General features: G+C 44.8%; 1 protein-coding gene across 8 annotated transcripts in view; it reads left to right on the forward strand.

Annotated features, from left to right (window-relative positions):
• Positions 1-24,049, forward strand: part of GHR (growth hormone receptor) — a 1,023,550-nt gene that overhangs the window by 125,451 nt on the left and 874,050 nt on the right. For 5 of the 8 annotated variants that reach the window (XM_078675015.1, XM_078675018.1, XM_078675017.1 and 2 more), the window contains one exon: positions 16,710-16,796. The exons of the other annotated variants lie outside the window; for them this stretch is intronic. The gene's annotated coding sequence lies outside the window, so the exon portion shown is untranslated. The remainder of the gene's footprint in view (positions 1-16,709; positions 16,797-24,049) is intronic. 8 annotated transcript variants of the gene reach the window in all.

The raw sequence follows: 24,049 nt of genomic DNA on the forward strand, positions 1-24,049 counted from the left end.
TATACTGTAGTTGAAAGGGGCAGTGCAGTGCTTCACAAAGAATATTTTATTGCAGTAGGTAGATTATTGAAAACGAGGCTCTGCATATAAAACACAGTGGGAGAGGGAATTTCGGTAGCGGCTGGCCTTTACGAGACCTGCCTCCAGAAACCAGGACGTGATAGGGAATGTTTATTTACCTATCACATATTTGCATATCCCTCGCACTTGCGCCACGCCTCCCCATCAGTACCTTTCCCTCATTGTATTCCCCATACTGCATAAGAAAACCTACGTACACTTTTTGTCTTTTGGTGGTCATTTGTTGGCCGCAGTTTATTAGGAATACAATGACAACATGCACAAACTTTGTACTTTTGCGGTCTAGTCTCTTTTGGCCCTTGCGGGTCGTTTTTCTTTGGTAGGTTGGATTTGGGCTCCCTTTGCGCGGGGGGAGGGAGTAGCTTCTGTTCCTGGAGTTAGGCCACGACTCGCTACCTTGTTCGATTCTAGTTGTGCCCTGCCATCCGGCGGGGGCTGGGCTGCGAGCGCCGTCTCTGTTTTGTTAACCCCCCCCGCCCTTTGGTAAGCCGCCTCACCCAGCCGTGAGGCATCTGAAGGTGAGTGGTCTTACCCTCTGCCCTTAGGCCAGCTCTCCCAGCCGTGAGGCATCCCAAGGTTAGTGGTCCAATCCTGGCACACCGCCCTCCGGTCCGGCGGTCACCGTGGGGAGGCGTGGGGGGGTGGGGGAGGCGTGGCCAGGCTGTTTTTGCGCCTTGTGTTTTTTCGTGCCCAAACCCGGGCGCGAGCTGGCTTGTTACGGGGGGGGGGACACGACGATCGTTAAGGCGCCGTCTCTCAATCCCCCTTTGTGTGCAGCATCTGCAATATTTTAACTTATTTTTTAAAATGTCCCACCCTTCCAATGTCAAGCCCAGAGTGGTGGAAGTTTGAATAAATGTATAATATGTTGAATGCATGAATGAATGCCCATTATGTAACACTTACTGAGATGCTAAGCACTGAAATAATTTTAGTGGCTATTGCAGGCCTAAGAGTATGTGTAAGACCTGTACGGTGGTGAGCTATATAAATGCACTTAACATATAATAAATACAATATTGGCATGCTTAAGGGCATGATTTGTGAAGACATTTGATGACATAATGTATGTCAAAACATGAGGAAAAATGACAAAAAGAAATGGGTGAGTCCTGGGATGGGCGTATATGTAAGGGGAGTGCCTTAGGGAGTAAGAAGGCCACTTATTGAGAAGAGATAGAGGGAGCAATGAGGATTATAGTCTAGAGACATGGCATTTTGTATGCTAGGGTGTGAAAGTGTAATAAAAGAATGTAGAGTGGAGGTGTGTGGGAGATTGTAGTCCTAGAATAGAGACCATGAGGATGAGGGCATATTGCTTTAGGTGGGTTGAAAGTGGTGTGGGTTTAATGCAGTGACGATTTGGTAGATGCAATGTGTCATTGGCTCTTTCTAGAAATAGCAACGGTCTGGGGTCTGACAAATTTGGATGGAAGTAGTCTGTGACATTCTTTTAGTGCAGCAGGGGAAGACATGGTATCTTATCCATACTGTAGTCAATCCTGCATGTTTACCCAAGAGCTTTGCACCTTTTATTGAACCTATTTTTGCTGTAATCAGGTCTCTGTGCCCTTTTATATCATATGCGATTCCCGGTTGTATGTATAATATGTGATAATTATGTACTGCAAAGCGCTCTGATACCCCCGTGGGTCATGTTTGCGCTATATAAAACTGTATAAATGAAATAAATAAATAAATATATGATGTCCACTAATGTAAGTGTGCACCTTGCACCAGTCCAGACAACCCTTATGGTGATTTAGGAGGTCTTAGACAACCTTAGAAAGCTCTCTAAGTGGTTGCTTTTGAGAGCAGCCTTCAAGCTTGGTCCAGAGGGAGTGCAAAGCAGCTTGTTTTACTAGAATGCAATTTTATGGTATACATTAAGTGAAAAAGAACCACACCAACTATTTATAAAAATATGTATTTATTATGTAAGACTCTCTATTGCGTTCCAATATCTCCAACACGGAAATAAACACCATGCACACGATACTTTAGCAAAGAAATTCAGTAAATAGCACGAAATACACAGTGGCCCCAGGGGGGCACCAAACCGTATACTAAGAAAGTGGTATAAGAACCACGACTCGAGTCAAGACGGTGTCGAGAGGACGTAGAATTGCTAGGGACCCACAGAACCACCCAAGGTAAGTAGATAGGGACCCCACGGAGAGTGTGTTCAGTGTGGGAACACGGCCTCATTCTCTGTACAAGTCTATGTGCAAGTCGCAGTCGGATTTTTAAAGATTTCGGGCCCTTCCCCGCGGACCCTGAAGAAACCCAGTGGAAGACAGAAAGTTGGAGAGCCACCCCACCCATGGATACCCTAGTACCCACGTTACCTACACCAGGGAGTGATGTCTGATCTGAATCTTATCCCAGGAGTAATATAGCGACCTACACCCAGGTAAGCCCTTACGTACCCTGGAAAAGTGTTCAGGGGACCCTCCTAGGAGAAGGTCTGGACAGGGGGGAGGTTACTCCTATGTCATTTGTCCTATTTCACGCAGGAGCCAACGGCTCCCAGAAATGGTTTGAACTGTACTATGCATGGGGACAACGGGGGGCCCTCATGCAGACTTTCTGGCGCTGGCAAGCGCACCCACCTGGTTCCAATACACTAAATCCTTTCTGGGAGGTGGTCCCACCTCCATGTGACAGGATGCCTATTGTTCCACCTTAGTCTGCTCGAGCACAGCAGCAGGGGGCAGAAATGTGTCTCTGGTCGGCAGCAACCATTTTGTGCAGTCTTTTGCTTGGAATCATACCTCCCACACCGCTTACGGTGTGTGATACCAAACGTGATAGGATTTGTTGCAGCCATTTTCGAGATAATCATCGCGTAATTACGCGGTGCCCCTCTATATAGTATAAAGCTGCTTCACTGACAAACAGGGAGAATGGACTCCGTAGACTGCACGCGTTCTCGCTCATGCAAGGGCTCCCTCTCACTTAGAACCAAGCACCTTGCCTTCAGGATTACAAAGGCCTGCTATAGAGATGACTTATAGGTTTTAGGTGCAGTGACCCTTAGGTATAGTAAACCTATATCTTTAGTAAGTAGTGCTTGCACCAACTTACACAGACTTCAATGGCAGGCCTGTAGTTCCATTTTGCATGTTCTCCCATGGGTGCCATAAGGCATGCTTCAGCCCAAGGCGGACCTCTGGGGTAACTATGCCCTGGGTACCTTAGTACCATATAGTAGGGACTGATAAGGGTACCCCAGTATCCAATCCAGAGTGTACCCAAGTACTCAATACAACAATTTAGGGAGAAAGCAGATAGGCTGGGGTCCTGATTAGCAGGATCCCAGTCGGACTAGTCCTAATGCAGCTTAGCACCAGGCAAAAAGTGGGGGTAACCATAGAAGTAGATCCTACTTTCCTACATTGTGACACTCCTAATCAATGCCACAGTGAGTGCGCTCTGGACCTAAAATGGTATTAGTACACTAGGTTTGACCCAATTGATCTATTTAACTGCCCTTTAAGGTCTAGATGGCGTAGAAAATGAACCTATGAATTAAAAGCTAGATATCATATGTGGGCTGCAGCATACATTTACACCACCCACATATCTGACAAAAATATGACTGTTAGGAGTGCTGCTGTGCTGTAGCTGGGTTTCAGTTTAAGGGCACTACAACGGCACATGGTAGGGGAATATACCTTTGCTATGAAGGAAAAGCCTATCTTTATATATTCACAAGTCACCCCTAAAGTGTGCCTTGTGAATCAATAACTTCGAATGTAAAAAATTATGGCAGATAAAACCATTGTCACGCACAACAATACAATGTTAGATGCGCTCCAGCGAAGCTGGGAAGGTGACATACCAGATCTATCAGATGATGATTAGACGGAAGCGCTAGCGAGTCCTCGTGGTGCCACTATAGCGATCCGCTACCATCCAATTCAGTTCAGATTTCTGCACGGAGCCTATTACACTAGACATTGCCTATGGCGTATGGGTGCTATACCTCCGCCGATATGCCTGAGATATAACCGAGAAGCTGGCACCTTCTTCCATACGGTATGGAGCTGTAGCGCTCTCCAACCCTACTGGTATAAAAAACTGACTTGTCTTGGCAAGATACTCTCATGGAACATCCTGCCCGATCCCAAAATAGATTTGTTACATAGCACGGATTAAATAAGTGGCAATAGGTATAAGCAACACTTATTTTTCCTGGGGCTCACGCTGGCTAAGCGGGATATCGCCCAGCATTGGATGAGTTCCACTTCACCACCTTTAGGGAAGTGGAAACAAGACAGATTGGTGCATGGGAATGAAATTGGCTGTATTCCAAGCATGGGCACAGAAGCACCACTGGGTATGGCAACAATGGGTAGACTATAGAGACATAGCCTTGCCCACAGAGGAAACCCCGGCCTGCCTCATACAGCAGGAAAGCAACTCAATTGTATAGTCTCCATATGCTAGACATAACTACCCGAGCAATGTGATTTATTGTTGGTGGATTGGGGTGGGCGAGTTAGTGCCCAGTCTAGCCACGGTTAATTGTTACCTTCTCTTTCTATTATTTGTAGTCTTCCTTCCATTGGTACAAGACAACATCTACAATTACTGATGTGATGGCCTCGACCACTGTTGTACCATTATAAGACCAAATAAAATGTGTTATTAAAAAAACAGGGCAGACTGTTTATTGGGGTTTGTGTCCTCTCATAAGGAACTAAAACGCAAAAGATATTTCACTATGGACTCTTTGCTAGACGTTTCACTTAACTTAACCTAGATGAGATTAATATCCTTATTTCGTATCAATGCCTGGAAAAATGGCAGAAAATTCTAGAAAGGGATTTCCTTCATAATTTTTGATGTATTGAGTAGAAACATAACTTTAGAATGATGTACGTTTAAGCTGCCTGTTCCAGAACCTTCTTAAAGCCAACTATGCCAGTCATTACACCTCCAGAGCTAGAATATATATCCTTGGCTGGGCGAGATAGCGATTGTGGCTCAGAGAACAATAGCCTTTCTCTAAGCCCAGGAGAGAAGATGGGTGTTACCTGTTGGCCACTTAGCAGGGATTAGTTATCTGGGAGTGGGCAGGAACAGTCGGATTTGGAGATGCCAAGGATGGTTCCTATTGTTCATCACCAGGACCCTCCTTGACAGGTTGGTAAAACCAGTTTGACCCTGTGGCAGAAGGGCCCTGACATCTTGAAATTGGGACTCTTGGATTATTGCACAGAAAGGCAAAGAGGGAGTGCTTCCCAAAGAGTTTGGGGACTATGAAAAATATGTTAGGATTGAGAAGTTGAATTGCTCCCATCACCGGCTAGTACACAGGAACGATCTGGCACCTCCACCACCACCCCCTCGGAACATTCCTGGACCTGTGCAGACTGTCTGAAGAAGAAGGCCCTGCATGATCCAGGAGTCCTGACTTCTGACTCCTGGCTCTGGCTGAAAAAAGAATCATGACTTCTGGCTTCTTCTGGAAAAAGAACTCGTACACAGATTTCGATATCCTGCTGGCACCCAGGGACTAAAAATGCTCCCAAAGGGTCAAGTGACTGACTTAAGGAACTCAAACAGCAGAAGGACTCCTGACTCCAAGAGGACCCAGCTGAGTAAAGAGGACCAGCAGGATTTGCTAGAGACAGATCGGGTGCCACAAGCCTGCCCTGAGGGGCTAGGTGTGGCAGGACTGACCAGGATATAAACTTTCCCAACAGTGGGAGACTATACCTGAAGGTAAACCTTTCACTGGGACAACCAGCTTGGTTTATCTGACTTCTGCCACATTGTGGTCGACATGAAATTGTGCCTATGGCCTGGTCTACCACGAAATGCTGTCTCCGTAGTGCTTCACTTTTTCCAGGCCCTTTTTTTTATTAAAGGTTTGGAAGTTAGTCTCCGGTTCAACTTAACATATTCCGATGAATGTGGTGACTTTGGCGAATTAAGTTTTTCTCCATTTCAAAATTCGTTTGGGAATGTTATTATGTTGTGTTCTTTACTTTAGAATTGTTGGTACAGCTTGACCTTAGCATGCACTTCTCTGGGGATTGCCTGCTGCTTGTGCCATAGCTGCCAGAGGTTGAATAACCAGAGTGGGTGTATTGAGATACCAAGTGTGCCTTCTCCCAAATTAATAACACCTGTTCCGACAGAGGTCCTCTTCTTTTAATTCCCAGCACCCATCTATATAGCCAGGCTGCAGTTACAGTATTTGAGAGAGGACCAGTGTTCATCCTGTCAGATGGGAGCAGAGCTCATCTAAATAGGGGAGTGACTAAACAGGGGAGTGACTAAACTGCTGTTCATCCCTGTTCATAGCTGGGTTCTGACATATTGCAACGGCTGCCTGGATAATGTTATAGTAAGATAAGAGGTAGTGCTGCACAAAAGTGGGAGCTTCAAGAGAATAGTTAGGATTGAGTGATATAATTGTTCCTTTCACTGGCTAGGGCTTGAGATAAATCTGGCTTCTCAAATCAGCAACTCCTCAGACCATTCCAGAACTGGAAAGATTCCACTAGAAGAAGGCCCTCCTGGAAGAAAGAAGCCTCTAACACGCCGGCACCAATGGACAGGACCTGTTTTCTACAGGTCAGGTGGCTGTTCTCCTGCTTACTTGATCCAAGGATGGAAAATGCAGATGGATTCCTGACTCCAAAGGGGCCCAGCTGATCATAAAGGATTGGGCTCTGCAGGGGGTCAGGCTGTAGAGAGACCTGGTATCCATCAGCCTTCCCCGTGGAGTTCGTGGCTGCTGGTGTGTCGAGAAGGAACGTTCACAACATTTGGAGGTTAAGGGCTGGTTTAAATTGACTGACAGCCCATTGTTTATCAGGGTGGTGGAATTAGTTTCTACTGACACCCTAGCTGGTCTCCCATTGCCATGTTTTGAGATCTTCACCAGCCCTGTGTAGATTTCGGTGGAAGTCACTGAAAGTTTGAGTGGCCACTCATCAACCTATTTGTTTTCCAGAAACAAATCGCCATGGTGGGAGATTTTGTTTTGTTGAAAAACACAAATATTTGACCCTTATTTCCACTATGTTTTCTGCCACTCAGCAAGGGTCATTTTCTAGTTTGAGAACATCAGGAAATGAAAAAACATACATCAGACCATTTGCTGTAAATATGGTGGGCAGTCTGATGCACTTACAGCAATGGCCCCAACTCCGTCAGGCCCCTAAGTTGAGCAGTTGCACTGTTAGTTTGGTAGACAGGCTCCGCAATTATAGCAGAGTACTCTGTTTGCAAAACTTTATCAGTCATACGATAAAGTATTTGGCCATGATGGCCCACTTGTATCTGACCTCTACTCCATTGTGATCGACCTGATATCATACCTTGGTCCCGGTAATCTGTGATTTTTTTTTTTAATGTTACTTCACTTTTTCTAGGCCCTTTCCTTCCCTGCCTTCAATCTTAAAATATTCGTTTCCCCGGTTCATCTTAACCCGTATAAATGATCTTGGTGTCTTTTTATACATTTATTTGTTCTCTATTTTATGAAATTGTTTGGCAATTTTATTATGTTGTATTATTGACTTAAAATTGTTGGTACTGCTTGAACTTGACACACCCTTCTCTGGGGTTTGCCTGCTGCCTGTGCCATAGCTATCAGGGGTTGAGCAGAGTTTCTGTCAGAACTGAGTTCATTCACCAAACTGTTTTTTTGGGGGAGATATAGCAATCTATAAAACACAGTGCATCAAGGTTACATACATTTAAAAGTTAAAATGTAATACACATGGTACATTAAAAACAGAGAATACCAACAGTTGCGCTCAAAGTGCAAGTGTCCCAATTGTAAAAATGACACATAATTTATAAAGAAACTAGCAGCCCGGCCCGACCTTGTCCGGGAGCAATCAGGCTTCCCCGACCCCCGCCTGCCCCGACATTGTCCAGCATTTTGGGCCCCCGCCCGCCCCGTCCCCCGCCTGCCCCGACCCCCGCCTGCCCCGACATTGTCCCGCGGAGCCTTAAAAAGGCGACATATGATAGTCACAGCAGAGCACTATAATGTAAAACCGTCTCACTGTATTGCAGCTATTACTCCGGCCTTCGCCTGGAAATTACCATTTCCATGTGTTTAGAGTGGGGATAAACCGAACCAGATTTCCTGGCTTTCCTTCGGGCTGCTTGCTTTCCCTGTCCCCGCCCGCCCCGTCACCCGCCTGCCCCAACCCTCGCCTGCGCTTCGGGCTGTTTGCTTTCCCCGTCCACATGAAAAGTACCACGAAAAGAGGGCACATTTAAACACGGCTCCGAGGTTGACAGATCACTTTCGCCTGTGGGGTCTCTTTGAGCGGGGTTTCCCCTTGACGGAGCTCGGCGTGCCGAGATTCCAGCATGGTAACATAATGCCCGCGTGTCAACCTAATGACCCTTAAGGCTGAAACGCTGGTGCTCTGCAGTTCAACTTCCTGAGCTGAGAAACATCCTTTACAACAAAACTTTTACAACGCAGTGCTATTACAACGCAGGTTTTACAACGAAAACCATTACAACGCATTGCACTGGGGGGTGCTCTAGGATAGGGAATAGATTTAATTTACTATCCAACACCTTCCCTACTATCCACAGGGACTGGAGTTGGAATAGTAAATTAAACTATTCACTATCCAGCACCCCAACGCGCTATGCGTTGTAAAAACTGCGTTGTAACAGCATGCGTGGTAAAAGCATGCGTTGTAGTGTCATACATCCCCTGAGCTGTGTTTGAGGTAAAACTAATGAGCGTGATCGTGGTAGTTTGGAGCCTTACATCACCCCGTCCCCCGCCTGCCACGACCCCTGCTGCCTTACCTCAGCCGCCGCTCCTCAGTCCACCGCTCCTCGCCGTTCGTCACCGCTCCTCCCCCGTGCCATGTCCGCTGCTCCTGGATGCCGCCCCTCCCCGTGCTCCTGACGTCAGCACGCAGGTCGCAGCCGGCACTACTTCGAGGGGACTACTTTTTTTATAATGTAAATTTTTTTAATATAACGTATTTTTTAACTTTATATAGCCTTTGTCCATCTGCACACCCTGAGGATTCCAACGATGTATCGGGTGTGTGGATTGGCGCTGTGGTTCCCGAGTTTACCCGCCTCAAAGCCTCAATGTTCTTCCTTTATAATAGTAGTATAGATAGCAGCAGGAGGATTCTAAAAAAACACAGATGTCGTAAAAAAGAAAACCCTAGTGATGTTAAAACAATTTTTAGTTACTGTTTTTATTAAGTAGGTAGTGTCTGTCTCCCAAATCAATTTTTGACATTTACTTTGATGTTTCCTGATTTCTAGGATGTCGAAGCTTCTGGACATCTTGAATGTTCCACCAGTTCTTGATGTTTTTTGCTAAGAATAGCGTGGTGATGAAATTGATTGCCTTTTAGACAACACTGCAGCTATTGATACAATGTGGGAGGGCAAGAGGAGCAGTGGAGTTCTCTGATCGTCATTGTTTCTGTCATATCTTCGAAGTCCATTAGATGAGGTAGTATACTGCATATAGGACGTGCTTCAGTTGTGTCATTTGGGGTTTGAGATAAAGTTTCGTAAAACATAATCTCCATCGAGATAAGATGGCATCAGGCAGCAAACCAGTAAAGAAATAAAAGACCTGGATTGTTCATTCATGGTTTTGGAATAAAAATGTGGAGAAGGATGTTGATCGCATAGATAGAACAGTACCAGGTTTCATAGCCCAGTCCACATCAAGTTATGTGCTTGATTATCACTTTGAATATATAAAACTATGCAAATTTGAAACTAGAAATTAAAATCAAATCTAAAAGCCTGGCTGTATAAGCTTTAGAAACTTTTATCTATCAATCAGTATTTGCAAAGAGCAGCACTATCACCTCTAAGGGTAGCTGGGCACTGAGGGTGTCATGTCTAAATCAAAAAGACAGGTCTTATGTTTCTTTCTGAAGTCAGTCAGGGAGAGTGCTCTTCAGAGGAGGAGAGGCAGTTCTTTCCAGGTCTTGGTGGCGATGTTTGGGAAAGCCTCTGCTGGGTCGGATGTAGGGGGTCTGTGCCAGGGTGAGAGAGGTGGAGCGCATGTTTCTTGAGGGCAGATGGTGGTTAATGAAGGATGGTCCTTGGTTGTGAAGAGCTTTGCATACGTGTGTGAGGATTCTGAACTGGCATCTCTTCTGGATGTGGAGCCAATGGAAGTTTTTGAGGTGTGTCATGATGTGGGTCTGCCTGGCAAAGTCCAGGATGAGTCTGGCTGCAGGTTTCTATATGGTCTGTAGTCTGCTGAGGAGATGGGTGGGGATTCCAGCATAAAGAGCATGCCGTAGTCAAGGGTGCTGGTGACAAGGGCCTGCGTGACAGTCTTTCTGGTGTTGATTGGGATCCATCTGAAAATTCTGCAGAGCAGGCAAAGGGTGTAGCAGCAAGTGGAGGGGACTGCATTGACTTGTCTTTTCAAGGTCAGTTGGCTATTGAGGATGATGCTGAGGTTGTGAGCATTGTCAGTCAGTGTGGGTGTAGGTCCAATTTGTGCAGGTCACCACCAGCTGTGGTTTCATGCGGAGGTGTTCTTCCCAAAGATTAGTACCTCTGTTTTGTCAGAGTTGAGTTTGAGGCAGCTGTCTCACATCCATTTGGCTACGTTGGTCATGGCGTTGTGGAAGTTTATTTTGGTATTAGAAGGGTCCTTGGTGAGCGAGAGGATTAGTTGAGTGTTGACTACGTAGGAAATTATGGTGAGACCAGGGGATCCGACGACGTCTTCAAGGGGCGGGTCATGTAGATATTGAACAGGGTGGGGTTGAAGGATGATCCTTGTGGTATGCCGCATATGATGTCCTTGGGTGTGGAGGCGAAGGGGGAGGCAGTCGGATGCTCTGTATTTGTCCTGTAAGGTAGGAAACGATCCACTTGAGGGCATTTTGCGTCATGGTAATGTTTTTTTGGGGGGGGGTTTTGGTGTTCAAAACCGCTTTATTATGCATTGCGTACATTACACTGCTTCATTCGCTCACAACCCGGAGGCCGGCAGCTTAATATGTACCCAAAAAAAAGATAAAAAGTTTAAAAAAAAAAAATGAATCATAAGGAGTCTCATAGTATCTTAACACAGCCGTAGAACCGGCATCCCGGAGGCCCGGTGGCGTAATCTCTTATCACGGTGTGAGTATCTGATAGTCAGTGCAAAGTGAAGAGTATAGACAAGGATACAACGCGGCAGAACAGGTTGTCAGTGCAGTTTACACCTTCCGAATCCCCAACAAGAAACAAAGAGCAAAAGAAACTATAGGGGAAACGTAGTCTCTGTCCGGTAAAGAGTCTGTAGTCTGTACATAAGATAACAGTTCATTGATCGTATGTGTGATGGCAAGGGCACATGAACGGGGTAGGGCGACGAGTGCTAACTGGTGAGTAAGGACCCATTGAGCCCTCTTACATGTATAGTGTCGTATCAGTAATAGGTGACTCAATGACATGCCAGGTAGCGTACCGCAGAGGCAAATGCGGTGAAGCTTGGCATGGCTGGAGGACCACATCCTGTGCGTACTCGCGTATAAATCTCCCAACCCCTAGAGTCATCAGGAAATCTGGTCACTGTCGTGTTCCCAGACCCAGGAGAATACGCAGGACACGATAGTATTGTACAGGTATGCCTTTATTGTTTCTTTCTTTACATCATATGCATGTCACGACCTCATGCTTCGAGGTCCAGCATCAGAGTGTCCTCTCCCCACCCCTTGACCGGATGTGGTGTCCGGTGTCCCCTCGCCCCTGCGCTGCCCCAGGGTCCTAGTGCCCTTGTCCTGGACAGGACATCTCCCCCCCTGTTGCAAAACAAACATTTTGAGAAAGGAAAGAGAGAGAGGAGAGAGAGAGAGAGAGAGGGAGAGAGGAGAGAGGGAGAGGGAGAGGGAGAGGGAGAGGGAGAGAGAGAGAGAGAGAGAGAGAGAGAGAGAGAGAGAGAGAGAGAGAGAGAGAGAGAGAGAGAGAGAGAGAGAGAGAGAGAGAGAGAGAGAGAGAGAGAGAGAGAGAGAGAGAGAGAGAGAGAGAGAGAGAGAGAGAGAGAGAGAGAGAGAGAGAGAGAGAGAGAGAGAGAGAGAGAGAGAGAGAGAGAGAGAGAGAGATAGATATGTTGTTCGATGGCCCAGAGGCCTCTTCTTTTACACCTCTTCAATTAGTCTCTTTCGTTCCATGTGCTTCCTTCTTGATCGCTGTTTTCTGATATCCGCTTGAGCTTCTTCCTTTTGTGTGCCTTTCTATAGTTCTTGCTTTGACCTTTCCGCTTCTCTTGCGTCTGCCTTGCTGACATGCGAAAGGTGCCCTGTGACGTGACACTGGCCAAACTGCCGCCTTTGCCATCCGTTCTTTTGCTTTTGTCATCTTCAATTTGCCTCCGGGGATCTCGTTGCTCCATTTCCTCGCTTGTCCTTCTTTGACCATCACAATGCCTCCTTTCTTTCTTTTCCGTTTCGTCGCATGTCTTCCTTTTTTCTCCTGAGCCTTTGTTGTTGCGTTCGCTGTTTGCGCTCTTACAGCAGTGTCTTCTTGTTCCACGCTTTTTGCTTTCTTGTGTGTGATAGTCTCACTCTTCTTCATTCTCTCATTTCCACCACCTGTCTTCGGTAATTTTGTTCTTTGTTGATGTTGTCACCTTTGCTACCAGTTCTATTTCGTTGCCATCTGAATTTGGCTTTCTGCGCTGTCCCCGGTCAGCATGTGCTGCGTCGTACTCGGCCGTCATAGCAAGTCTTGTCTCTTTCAATTCTTTGTGGTGCTCTTCGGTCCACGTGACACGTTTTCCTTTGTTTGTTAGCCCCTTCGGTGGGGTGCTTGTGATGGCATCATCTTCTTCCAGTCTTTCAGTTGCCATAAGACCCATCATTTGCGTTGTGACGTTGCTCAACAGGCACGGCGCTTTTTCTTCTGTTAACTTTCCTCGCTCCGGTGGGGTGCTTGTGATGGCATCATCTTCTTCCAGTCTTTCAGTTGCCATAAGACCCATCATTTGCGTTGTGACGTTGCTCAACAGGCACAGCACTGTTTCTTCTGTGAACTTTCCTCGCTCCATTTCTTTTGCGTCTGCTGTCGCTCTAGCCTCCGCTCTTGCTAGGGCCAGGATGTTTTCTAGTGATGTTGGCTCTTTTAGTATCTTTGCACGGAAGCTCCTGTCACGGCATCCTTCTATTATTTGCAATCTTATTGCTTGTGTGTTGTCAAATTTGTCAAATTCACAATGTGTTACAAGTTTCCTCAGCCTGGTCGCAAAGTCATCTGGTGTTTCGCCTATTTGTTGAGACGCAGTTGCGAAATTGTATCTTTCAAGGTCAATATTTCTTTGCCGGTCAAATTTCATTGTTAAACATTTCTTTAGTTTTTTATAAGTAGTTGTTTCCTTTGTTGGTAGCGTCACTAGGAGGTCCCCAATGTCATCGCCTGCATAATTTAGTAATAGACCCAGTTTCTTTGCCTCTGTCACATCCTTCTCCTCCATGTATCTCTCCAGATGTCTGATCCAATTCTCCCACCTTATTCCTACTTGTGGCTCCGACAAGTTGAATGGTGGTGGTTTTCTGTATTGTGCACTTTGTCTTTCTGGCTTGGGGTCTGTCATTTCTTCTTTTCTATGGTATTCTTTTGTTGTTTCCCGTGCTCTTTCTGGCACTCTTCTGTTTCCTGTGCTCTTCTTGGCACTCTTCTATTCTCCGTGCTCTTCCTGGCACTCTTTTTGTTTTTTATTTCTTCTATTGTCTTTTTCTTTTGTTGTTTCCCGTGCTCTTTCTGGCACCCTTCTGTTTCCTGTGCTCTTCCTGGCACTCTTCTATTCTCCGTGCTCTTCCGGCACTCTTCTATTCTCCGTGCTCTTTCTGGCACCCCTTTTTTATTTTTTTATTTTTTCTGTTATGTCTTCTATTGTCTTTTTCTTTTGTTGTTTCCCGTGCTCTTTCTGGCACTCTTCTGTTTCCTGTGCTCTTCTTGGCACTCTTCTATTCTCCGTGCTCTTCCTGGCACTCTTTTTTTTTTTTTTTCTATTGTCTTTTCTTTTGTTGTTTCCCGTGCTCTTTTTGGCACTCTTCTGTTTCCTGTGCTCCTCTTGGCACTCTTCTATTCTCCGTGCTCTTCCTGGCACTCTTTTGTTTGTTTTTTGTTTTGTTATTTCTTCTATTGTCTTTTTCTTTTGTTGTTTCCCGTGCTCTTTCTGGCACTCTTCTGTTTTCTGTGCTCTGCACTTTGTCGTCTTTATTTTCTCTTATGTGTCTTTATTTCCTTTCTTTCCTTTTACTTGTTTTCTTTTTCTCTTATTCACTGTTTTTGTCTTCGCTTGTGCTTTATTAGCGCTCAATTCCTTTAGTTCGATTCTCTTATTCGTCCTTGTCACCCTTTGTTCTGTCTTTGTTTTCTTCTTTGTCTGTGCTTTGTTCTCTTGTATCTTCTTTATTTGCACCTGTTCGTTGTGCTGTCACCTTCTTTTCTGTTCTTTGTTCTATTGCTCCTTGTTCAACCCTTATTTCCTTATTCTGCCTCTTTTTGCCTTTGCATATGCTTGTTTGTGCCTTTCCTTAATTTCCTTTCTTTTCTTTCTTTTGTCCTTTATTTTGCCTCGTTTTGCCTTTGCATGTCCTTGTTTGTGCCTTTATCTTAATTTCCTTTCTTTTCTTTCCTTTGTCCTTTTACTTGTTGTCTTTTTCTCTTATTCACTGTTTTTGTCTTCGCTTGTGCTTTATTAGCGCTCAATTCCTTTAGTGCAATTCTCTTATTCGTCCTTGTCACCCTTTGTTCTTTCTTTATTTTCTTCTTTGTCTGTGCTTTGTTCTCTTGTATCTTCTTTATTTGCACCCGTTCGTTGTGCTGTTACCTTCTTTTCTGTTCTTTGTTCTATTGCTCCTTGTTCAACCCTTATTTCCTTATTCTGCCTCTTTTTGCCTTTGCATATGCTTGTTTGTGCCTTTTTCTTAATTTCCTTTCTTTTCTTTCCTTTGTCCTTTTATTGGCCCCTCTTCTTCTTTAGTTGCACCTGTATTTATGTATGTATGCCCTCTTCCCTGGTACTATGTTCTGTATGCTGCCTTTTTGTCACTTATGTGCTTTACTTTGCTTCTCTCCTTTTTGCTTTTATTTATTTATTTATTTATTTTTTTTCTTGTATGGCCCTCGTGTTAATTGTCTTTTACTTTAACCACCCTTTGTGGTCTTCTTTTCCTCTTTTTCGGTGCCTTTATCCCTTATTTTTGTATTTTTGGCTCTTTTTCGCGCTTCGCCTGTCTTCAAAATGGCCGCCGCACTCGGTCTTGGCTCCTATTGGTTTATATGCCTGACTCCAAAATGGCCGCCGCTCTCTTTGCAGTTTCTATTGGCTCCCGCGCCTGACCCCAAAATGGCCGCCGAGACTCTCGTGGGTCACGAGAGCTCGCGCTGCTTTTCTATTTCAATTGGATTTCGCGCTCTTTGCTAGGCGCTTACCGGAGGGGTCGTTTTTTTGTTCCTTTCCTCGTGCAGCGGTCGGGGTGGGCTCCCGCGTCGCTGCTGCTCAATCAATGTTGCTGCACTCCTCCTTCTGGTCACGACGCGATCCAGGGTGGGCTCCTGGTTAAAATCGCGATTTCTCCACGTCGGATGATTCCGATCCCGCCTCGTCGCCAGATGTCGTGTTCCCAGACCCAGGAGAATACGCAGGACACGATAGTATGGTACAGGTATGCCTTTATTGTTTCTTTCTTTACAGCATGTGCATGTCACGACCTCATGCTTCGAGGTCCAGCATCAGAGTGTCCTCTCCCCACCCCTTGACCGGATGTGGTGTCCGGTGTCCCCTCGCCCCTGCGCTGCCCCAGGGTCCTAGTGCCCTTGTCCTGGACAGGACAGTCACGTATGTGTCTTTAGTCTGAAGCAGTATCATCGGCTGCCTGGGCCAGCAGGTATTCAGTCAGCGGGCCCCAGAAATCTTTCGGGCGACTAGAGATCAGCAATAATTCAGCAAACGTAACGGGTTGCTCCTGACAATAAGTCATATCTGCCATCCAGTCCTTGAATTTAGGTGCTCTGCCGCGGCCCCAGCGGCGCTTGGCCAAAAGTAGTGCATTGTCGAGAAACTTCCTACAGGTTTTCGGGATGTGTAAAGTGTGTCCCAGCAACGTGAGCAGCGGATCTTCCGCAACAGGTTCCTTAGTCATTGCTGTAAGCGCAGCAGTTACCTGCTGCCAAAAAGCGCGGACTGGCGGGCACTCCCAACTTCATGGTAATGTTATAGAGTCTGTTGATGAGGATGTGGACGAATGCAGTAGAGAGGTCGAGGAGGATCAGGGCTACACTTTCTCTGTGGCCGAGAAGGGTTCTGATGTCTTCTGTGGTAGCGATCATCTGTTTGTAGCAAAGGCACTCCCCATAAATTCTCATTCATCTATGTGATAAATTAGACATTACATCGGAGATGGTTACGTGCATCTCATATTCTTTTGTTAACTATCTCTTCTGAATCCTCGCTTAATCTATATTTTAGTCTAACTTGATTATAGTAGAAAATAGTAAATGTAAATTAGGCGTACATGATTTTGCTGTAACCTTATTAGAATAAGGTGAAGTCTATAATATTTGCCGCACACTGTATGATATTGTGAATATGACAAATGGTCAGCCACATTCCAATAATGCTTTTTTTCTGATTCGTTTTGCAGAGTAAATGAAGTGGCTCGAGCGTACTTTTTGTATAAATCTAATTCTGAAAAAGAAAATAACCATACTACTCTGGGACTTATTACTGGGTAAGTCATCCACTTTAGCTATTTTACGTTTTCAGGGTATGTGCTAAGGGGGATGCAATATGTTAGTTGATCAATGTTTTTCAGGAATTTTTATTTTTTATTTACCAAAAGTACCAAATTGAACACATGCCCACATGACTTACTTCAAAGCTCAAGTAAAGGACTGCGCATGTACCAAAGTATAACCCCTTAAAGTCGTCTTCATTTTAGTTTTTCTTTTGTTCTGTCTGTAGATTAACCTGTTATTTATTATATTTTTGCCATATCTAGGCCATGATTACCGCAGAGTCGCTAATATCGTTTTAGGCTCAAGCTTCCATTTGAAATCTGCCATAAATCTGGAATGCAAATAGATACCCTGCTGTTTTGTGCACCTCATAAATAGGAGAAACTTCCAATTGCTACATGTGAGATTTGTAACATGGAGTCAGCAAACTTACTACATATGGCACCCTGCACTAACAAATTACCAGGTGCACAATTTGCACATCGTGCATAATCTAATCAGGGCCTTAGAATGTGTTTGGGTTAAAAAACTATGGGGCCCATTCGCTAAGGGTTATTCTTCCATAAACGTTTACACGTTTACAGCCAAGAATTCCTCCATGTACACTTGCCAGAAATCCACAAACCAATTCCTGATGAGCATAAATGGATTTACTACTGCAGGTTTCTCCACCACAAACCTTTAGTTGTGAAGCCCACATAAGTGGTGGTAGTAAGCTTTGACAGGTGTGATTTGCCTTGGAGACAATAGTGGCTGCCACCAAACAGGGGTGATGGGGAGGGGGTGCGGAGGGGACGGGTGTGGGAAATAATTCTAATAAAGATCACTTACTTTAATACCTCCGGCCACCTCCCCTTTTTTTCTCTGTGATCCTCTCTGCACTCAGCAGGAAGCGCACTGCCTCTCAGAATCCCCTGACCAATCACAACGCTGCCTTACAGCAGCATTGTGATTGGTCTGAGTGTCATGGTTTGGCGCTCAGACAGGGACAGGCAGGCTGTGCATGTTCTCCACGCAGGCTGTAATGCAGCCTGGGTGGAGAACATTCAGAGTGCGCATGATGGTTTGGCTGGCCAAACCGTCATGCACACTTGAGGTTCTGCCATCACTCCTCCCCCTGTGACGCGGGGAGCCCTGCCCACCGTGGTTCAATTGCAAGCTGAATACAAAAAACGAAATGATAATAACGGAATGTTATTATTTTTTTTAAATTCAGCTTGCATGTCAAGCAGTGAGGCAACGCTCTTCTGCCTTAGCGGAGGAGGAGCCGCCGCTGCGTCGAGATTTTTGAACACTCAGAAACGTCTGATTTACACTGCCCAAGGACTGGAACTACTCACCTCCTATAATGGAAATGGGAAAAGGGTCCATCCTGAATTTGTGATTGGCGCTTGCACTGGGGCTGCATTTCTCTGTGGATTCCTTCCCATGTATATTTCTATGCAAGGTGCGTAGGAATCTATGGCATGACATTCCCGCTAGCACCCCTGAAAATCTGCACCTGGAGCAGCTCTCCAGTTGCTTATCTTGGCATGTTGGTGATTAGGGCCTTATATTGCAATTTTATATAACATTGGTAACAGTCATAATAATACCAATGCTAATAGGAATTCCATTGCCAGTAAATTCCAGCAAAGCAAAATTCTATTTTAAGTTTTCAATATTATCAACTATATTGCCTAGAAATGAAAAGAAAACCATTAAAACAATGACTTTGATTTAACATACATTCCAGTAAAATTGTGAGAAGCAGCACCTAAACGAGGCAGCGTATGCAGGAAAATAAGATCAATTGTTGGAAAAAAATAAATGCTTGCAAAATTTCACTGTTGAATTCTAGAGAGGGTGATTAGTAGGTGTAATAATAAATGAACTGCAGGAAAATATTAAACGAAAATATATATCCTGTTTCAAAATATGTAGAAATATGTAGCCTGTCGCTGATGAGTGATGTTTATAAGTTTGCCGCTGCATCAGGAAAGGAATGAACCTGTGGATCATAGCTTGAGAGATACACAGACACCAGCCTGACGTTTATAGTATTGTAAACCTCTCCTTCATCGATTTTCTTCTTCGATGTTCTCCAAACTGGCTCTGCAATTATTCTTCGCTGCTGACTTCGCGATGACCTTTTACTGCTCCATCAATTACAGGCTTGATTTAGCACTCACTTTAAGGACTGATACAGCTCTGTTCAATAAACTTTTATTCAATTTTCGAAGAGAATCATACCAGGATACAATAAAAATGCGTCCATGCGAAAACAAACCAACATTAGATAAAAAGCAACATTCGCGTTAGAAATCTGGAACTTTACAAACAAAAACAATGTTGTTAACATCTTGAAACAAGAGAACACAGTACTATCCAATTGCACTTAAAACCTCCAGATAAAAAATGGGAAAGTAGGAATGAGAAACCAGGAAGCTCAGCTTTGGTGTGGACTGATGCATTATCCACGTAAATTATAGATATTCTTTAGTGGTTTTTTTTTTAACACAAACTTTATTGCATTTCTTGAGTCAGTCACACATACAGTGTAACATGACATTGCAAATTGAAGAACAATAAATGCCCCCAAGCCCAAAAACCATGTCTCCGAGGGGCAGATGTACGACCATTGAATTTTGCGACTCGTAAAGTGCGAGAAATTGCGAGTCACAATTTGCGAGTCGCAAATTCAATGTACAATAGTGTCTCAGACACTTTGTGATTCCCAATGGGTTCGCAAATTGCATGCCTCTTGGATATTAATGAGGCTGTTGCAATTTGCAAACCCATTGGGAATGGTTGGCATTCCCAAATATGGTGGCCCGCTGGGGTCAGCAGACCACCATATTTGGGACTGCGTTGTCAATAAAGCAGTTTTTAAAAAAAAATGCAGCTCGTTTTCCTTAAAGGAAAATGGGATGCATTTAAAAAAGAAAAATGAAACTTTTCAGTTTCGTTTTTTAAGGGCAGGCAGTGGTCCCTGTGACCGCTGCCGGCTCTTAAAAAATATTTGCACATCCATTCACAAAGGGGGAGGAGTACCCTGGGGACCCCTTCCCGTTTGCGAGTGCTGAGAAGGGTGGTAAACTGCAAGTGTTTTGCGACCACAATTGCAGTGACAAAACAATCATTCATTGGGTAAGGACTCGCTATTAGGAAGGGACGCCCTTGGCACGCCCCTTCCTAATAGCGATTTGCTAACCCTATTTTGCATGTCGCTAATAGGTTAGCAACTCGCAAAATAGGGTTAGTACATTGGGCTGACCTATCTTGCTGTCACAAAGGGGCCTACATCTGGCCCCTAATCCAGTAAATCCAGGTATGTATTGATACTAAGAGGGGATACAGAAGTCAGATAAGGGTGAGGGAGAAAGTTGAGGGGAAGATTAACACCTGCTGATTGACGAGCTGCACAAGTTAAATTGGTATTATTTGGCTATTTAAATTGTCAGTATTCCTAAAACAAAATAATACTTCCGGAGATCAACTTTTTCTTTTATTATTTGGGTTAAATGAAAGGTGCATTCACTTTGCTTTGCAGTGGTATTTGAATCTGTGTCTATTTACTTGCACACTGTGCAGAGGCCAGTTGTTCTGGTATTATAATGTTCTTACTCCAAAACACACATAAGACGTTTTGAAGACGGAAGGAGAAGTATGCCAACCTATTATAGGGCACCGGGTTCATGGGTCCAATGTAAATTAAAGAGGCTGGTATGAAGATGGAGGTGAAAAGCCTTCATAAACGGCCAGCAGTAGCGACCACTTCCTAATTTGCCTAAGTCGGCAGGCGACTTCGCCCACTGGAAGGCAACTATACCGCCTTGCCAATCTGTGGCGTTTGCATCCTATATTGTGCCATATGGGTGCTTTGATATTACTGAAGGGGCTACAAATGCTTACACGAACCCTATGGTGATATGGATGAAGCTGAAGCAAATTGTGCACTGATTCAATCTAACATCTGTGTTCCTTCATTTGCAATAGTCGCCTAGCTCTATGCAAATAAGACAAAGCCTTTGCCATTGTTCCCGCCCCGTAATACAGGCTTGAGTAGAATTGTAAGTCAGAACGCACAATGCATGGGCGCTTTGTAGGAGATAGCAAATGGTGCCTCCCCCCTTCTTATGGGCAACCCTTGGGAGGTAGTCATGGGAATCCTAGTGTCCTCCCATGTACTCCCCCACATGTGGGTGCAATTGCTGGCTGTACCCACCTGTGGGGAAGAGTCCCTGCCCCCCTTTGAAAATGAGCTGTGTCTTTTGGCAGTGAAAGACAGAGCTGCAGTTTTAAACCACGGTGAGCATAATATATAAGGTGGCCCATAGAGCAGCTGTATGACATACACTAGAAATCACCAGAAAATAGGACTCCATCCACATAAGGAGAGTTAAACAGAATTTGTAAGTTGTTATTACGAGTGAATGTAATTGTCACAGTTATATCAACAACCAAGTTTATACTTGAAATGATATGTGACAAACCGATATCAACAACTACTCCGGCTTCATTATTGGGGCAGGCTTCGAAGCATGCAATGCATATGGTCAGGCTTCATCGAAAATGTTATCAGCAGGAGGAATGAGCAATCTACTAGCTAGGGTAATACAGACACATCCATGGCCAGCCTGCAATGTTAAGCCTCTATGCTAAGAGATGGGGTCTTGGAGATTTGTGCAAAAACACAGTTAGTTGTCATCTAGGTCTTAAGTAGCCACTCATTGTGATAGGTTTTATTATGATAGACCTCTAAGCTGGTCTTTATTTGGTGGGAAGAGACCTTTTGGTTAACAAAGAGTGTACCTTGATGAGACTGTTTAATATGCCCACCATTCAGTACAGTTTTGGAATGTATTACCAAATACATAGCTTTTTTTGGTTCGTGTGATGGGTTTCTCCAGTCTTGTCCAGCTGTGGGTCCAGGTCTGGATCCTGTGCTCCCTGTGCCATTGGAACCAAGATACACCGACTCGCTGAGCTCCAATCGGAGCGAAACAGCTCTCGTGTTTCTTACGTTACGAGTCACGCAGGTCCTGGGCCTGGTAGTAGGGTGGCCTGTTCCTATTAGCCCAGCTCCCGCATTCATTGCTTGAAGCTACACCTTGGATTAACCCACCCGGAATACCTCTGATTCAATCAGACGCAGATCTCCCCCGCCAACTCAAGCCTCCCCGTCATTCAGCTCTGGACCCTTGTATCCAGCCCCCCCAACCGCACGACTTTGACAGCAGCGGATCTCACTGTTTTTTTCCCCCGACAACCCCGTCCTGATGATGATCCCGATTGACGAGGATCGAAACGCCGTCGACAACACAGCCTAATTTTATGGCGCCCTACCTGTTTTGTACTCCTGGAATTGAATCTTGTTTTAAGTGATTATTACTTAAATCCCTGGAGCCATTACTCTGTATTTTTCACTGTCACTTCGCGCCGACCACGCTGTTTTCACCCCAGCACTTGCACCACCGTCACTATTCACTGTATATATTCATGTATATATCACTTGCACCAAGTGCCACCGGGTTGTCACCCCATTTATTGTATACAGTGCTGTTTAACTGTATGAATTTGCAAAAGTCCTGCCTAGCTTTCTAAATGGTGAATAATACCCGTTTGTTCTCAAATTTACAGTGACTCCTTTTTCTTTCTTTTGTAATGCATATTGCATACACCCATTGAATTGTCTTCCTATTGATACCTGTTGGGAATTGTTTACACTTACTGTTCCTATTAGAGCAGAGTCAAGGTTGATTTGCAAATGACTGGGTCCCAGCTGAGGTGGCACGGTGTGCAAAAGAACAATGGGTTGGAATTCTGTCCCGATGATTGCCAGTGGTGAGACTTTTTGCAAGCATTCCAGCTATCCCCTTCTGTGTGCTTGCATTTGAATAGTTTGGCATGGTCTGCCATGCACACATTTAGCCAAGCCCATTGTTCGCACCAGCAGTGGCTCTGTACAGTTACGACACATAATCATGCCAACACATTTCTGCCGCAAATGGAACCATACCCATATCCCTTTTTGGAATCGGCCACACGGCCTCACAGGAAGCAGAGATGGATCAAAAGTGAGTAAACGCACCTGGTAATGAGTGCGCTTTGGGAGGCGGTCAGTGATGCCAGAGTGCTTGCTGTCTAAGGGTTTAGCTGTTTCATGGTGCTGTACATTACACTCGTTACTATTACCCAACTTCATGGTGCTCTGAGAGTGAACTCAGCAGGGTTCAGGGCTGAGCTGGCCATGTCAAGATTCAAATATGTGAACCTTTTGCCAGCAATAAACTGTCTGTTCATGTCACCTTGCGGGCACCTTCGTACAATAGTTTTTTCTCAGCGTGTCCCCTTGTTTTGGTAATTGCTGGAATTTGAATGTGTTAAATCAGCAAAAATGGCCTTAAAATAATACAATGAAAGCCCCTCCGGTATTCCTTCCTGTCAGGAAACCACTGCGTCCACGGTTTTGATTGAATCGGGAAAAAACATCTGCCTGCCAGCCACTCCCTCCCGGCAACCCCCATCTGCGCTTCTCTCTCGTTCCGTCCCAGCCTGGTGTCCTGGGGTCCTTCTTCTCCCATGCCAACACCGGAAACATTTCCTGGCTTCAAAACCAGCCTTACTGCTGCTCATTTAATCTCAGTTAAGCAGAGAAGAGAGGCTTCCAGCCAGGAGAACCGAAGGAAAGGTTTAGTGCAATTGCACAATTTGGCTGCAAAAATTAATTTTGTGATCCCCTACTAAAACTCCAGTTATAGAAATAAATGCAAACAAAAAAAATATTTTTCCCGTGTTTTATTTTCTGCTTCATTGGCTTTCTTGGTTTACTTTCCATTGGATCTCCTCGTGATTATTTGCCGTGGGTGGGGAACTTGTGGCTGCAGGAGGTTTCAAGGGAAGTCTTAGTGGTCAGTGCACTCACTCTTCTAAAGCATAAGGGGCAGAAATGCAAACACTACAAGTGATTCTGTTAAGTGATAGCTGTGAACTATTACTGTGGAGTCCGTCTTGAGGTATTTTGCATCTGTGCATTAACACATTAATACTTAAACAAGCACTGGCAAAGCCAATAGGTCTGGCATTGGCAAACTAGGGGGATGGTTACATTTCTTTAAAAAAAAAAATCAAGCATATGCTACAAAAATAGAATGAAACAAAGAAGAAAATAAGCCTCTGTTTAAACATGACAGCCATATTTATGCTTGCAATAACATTTTTACCAATAAAAATAGTCATTACACAGAATTTTGACAGAGCAGTA

The sequence above is a fragment of the Lissotriton helveticus genome, chromosome 2_1 (genome assembly GCF_964261635.1).
Source record: "Lissotriton helveticus chromosome 2_1, aLisHel1.1, whole genome shotgun sequence".
NCBI classification, from domain to species: domain Eukaryota; kingdom Metazoa; phylum Chordata; class Amphibia; order Caudata; family Salamandridae; genus Lissotriton; species Lissotriton helveticus.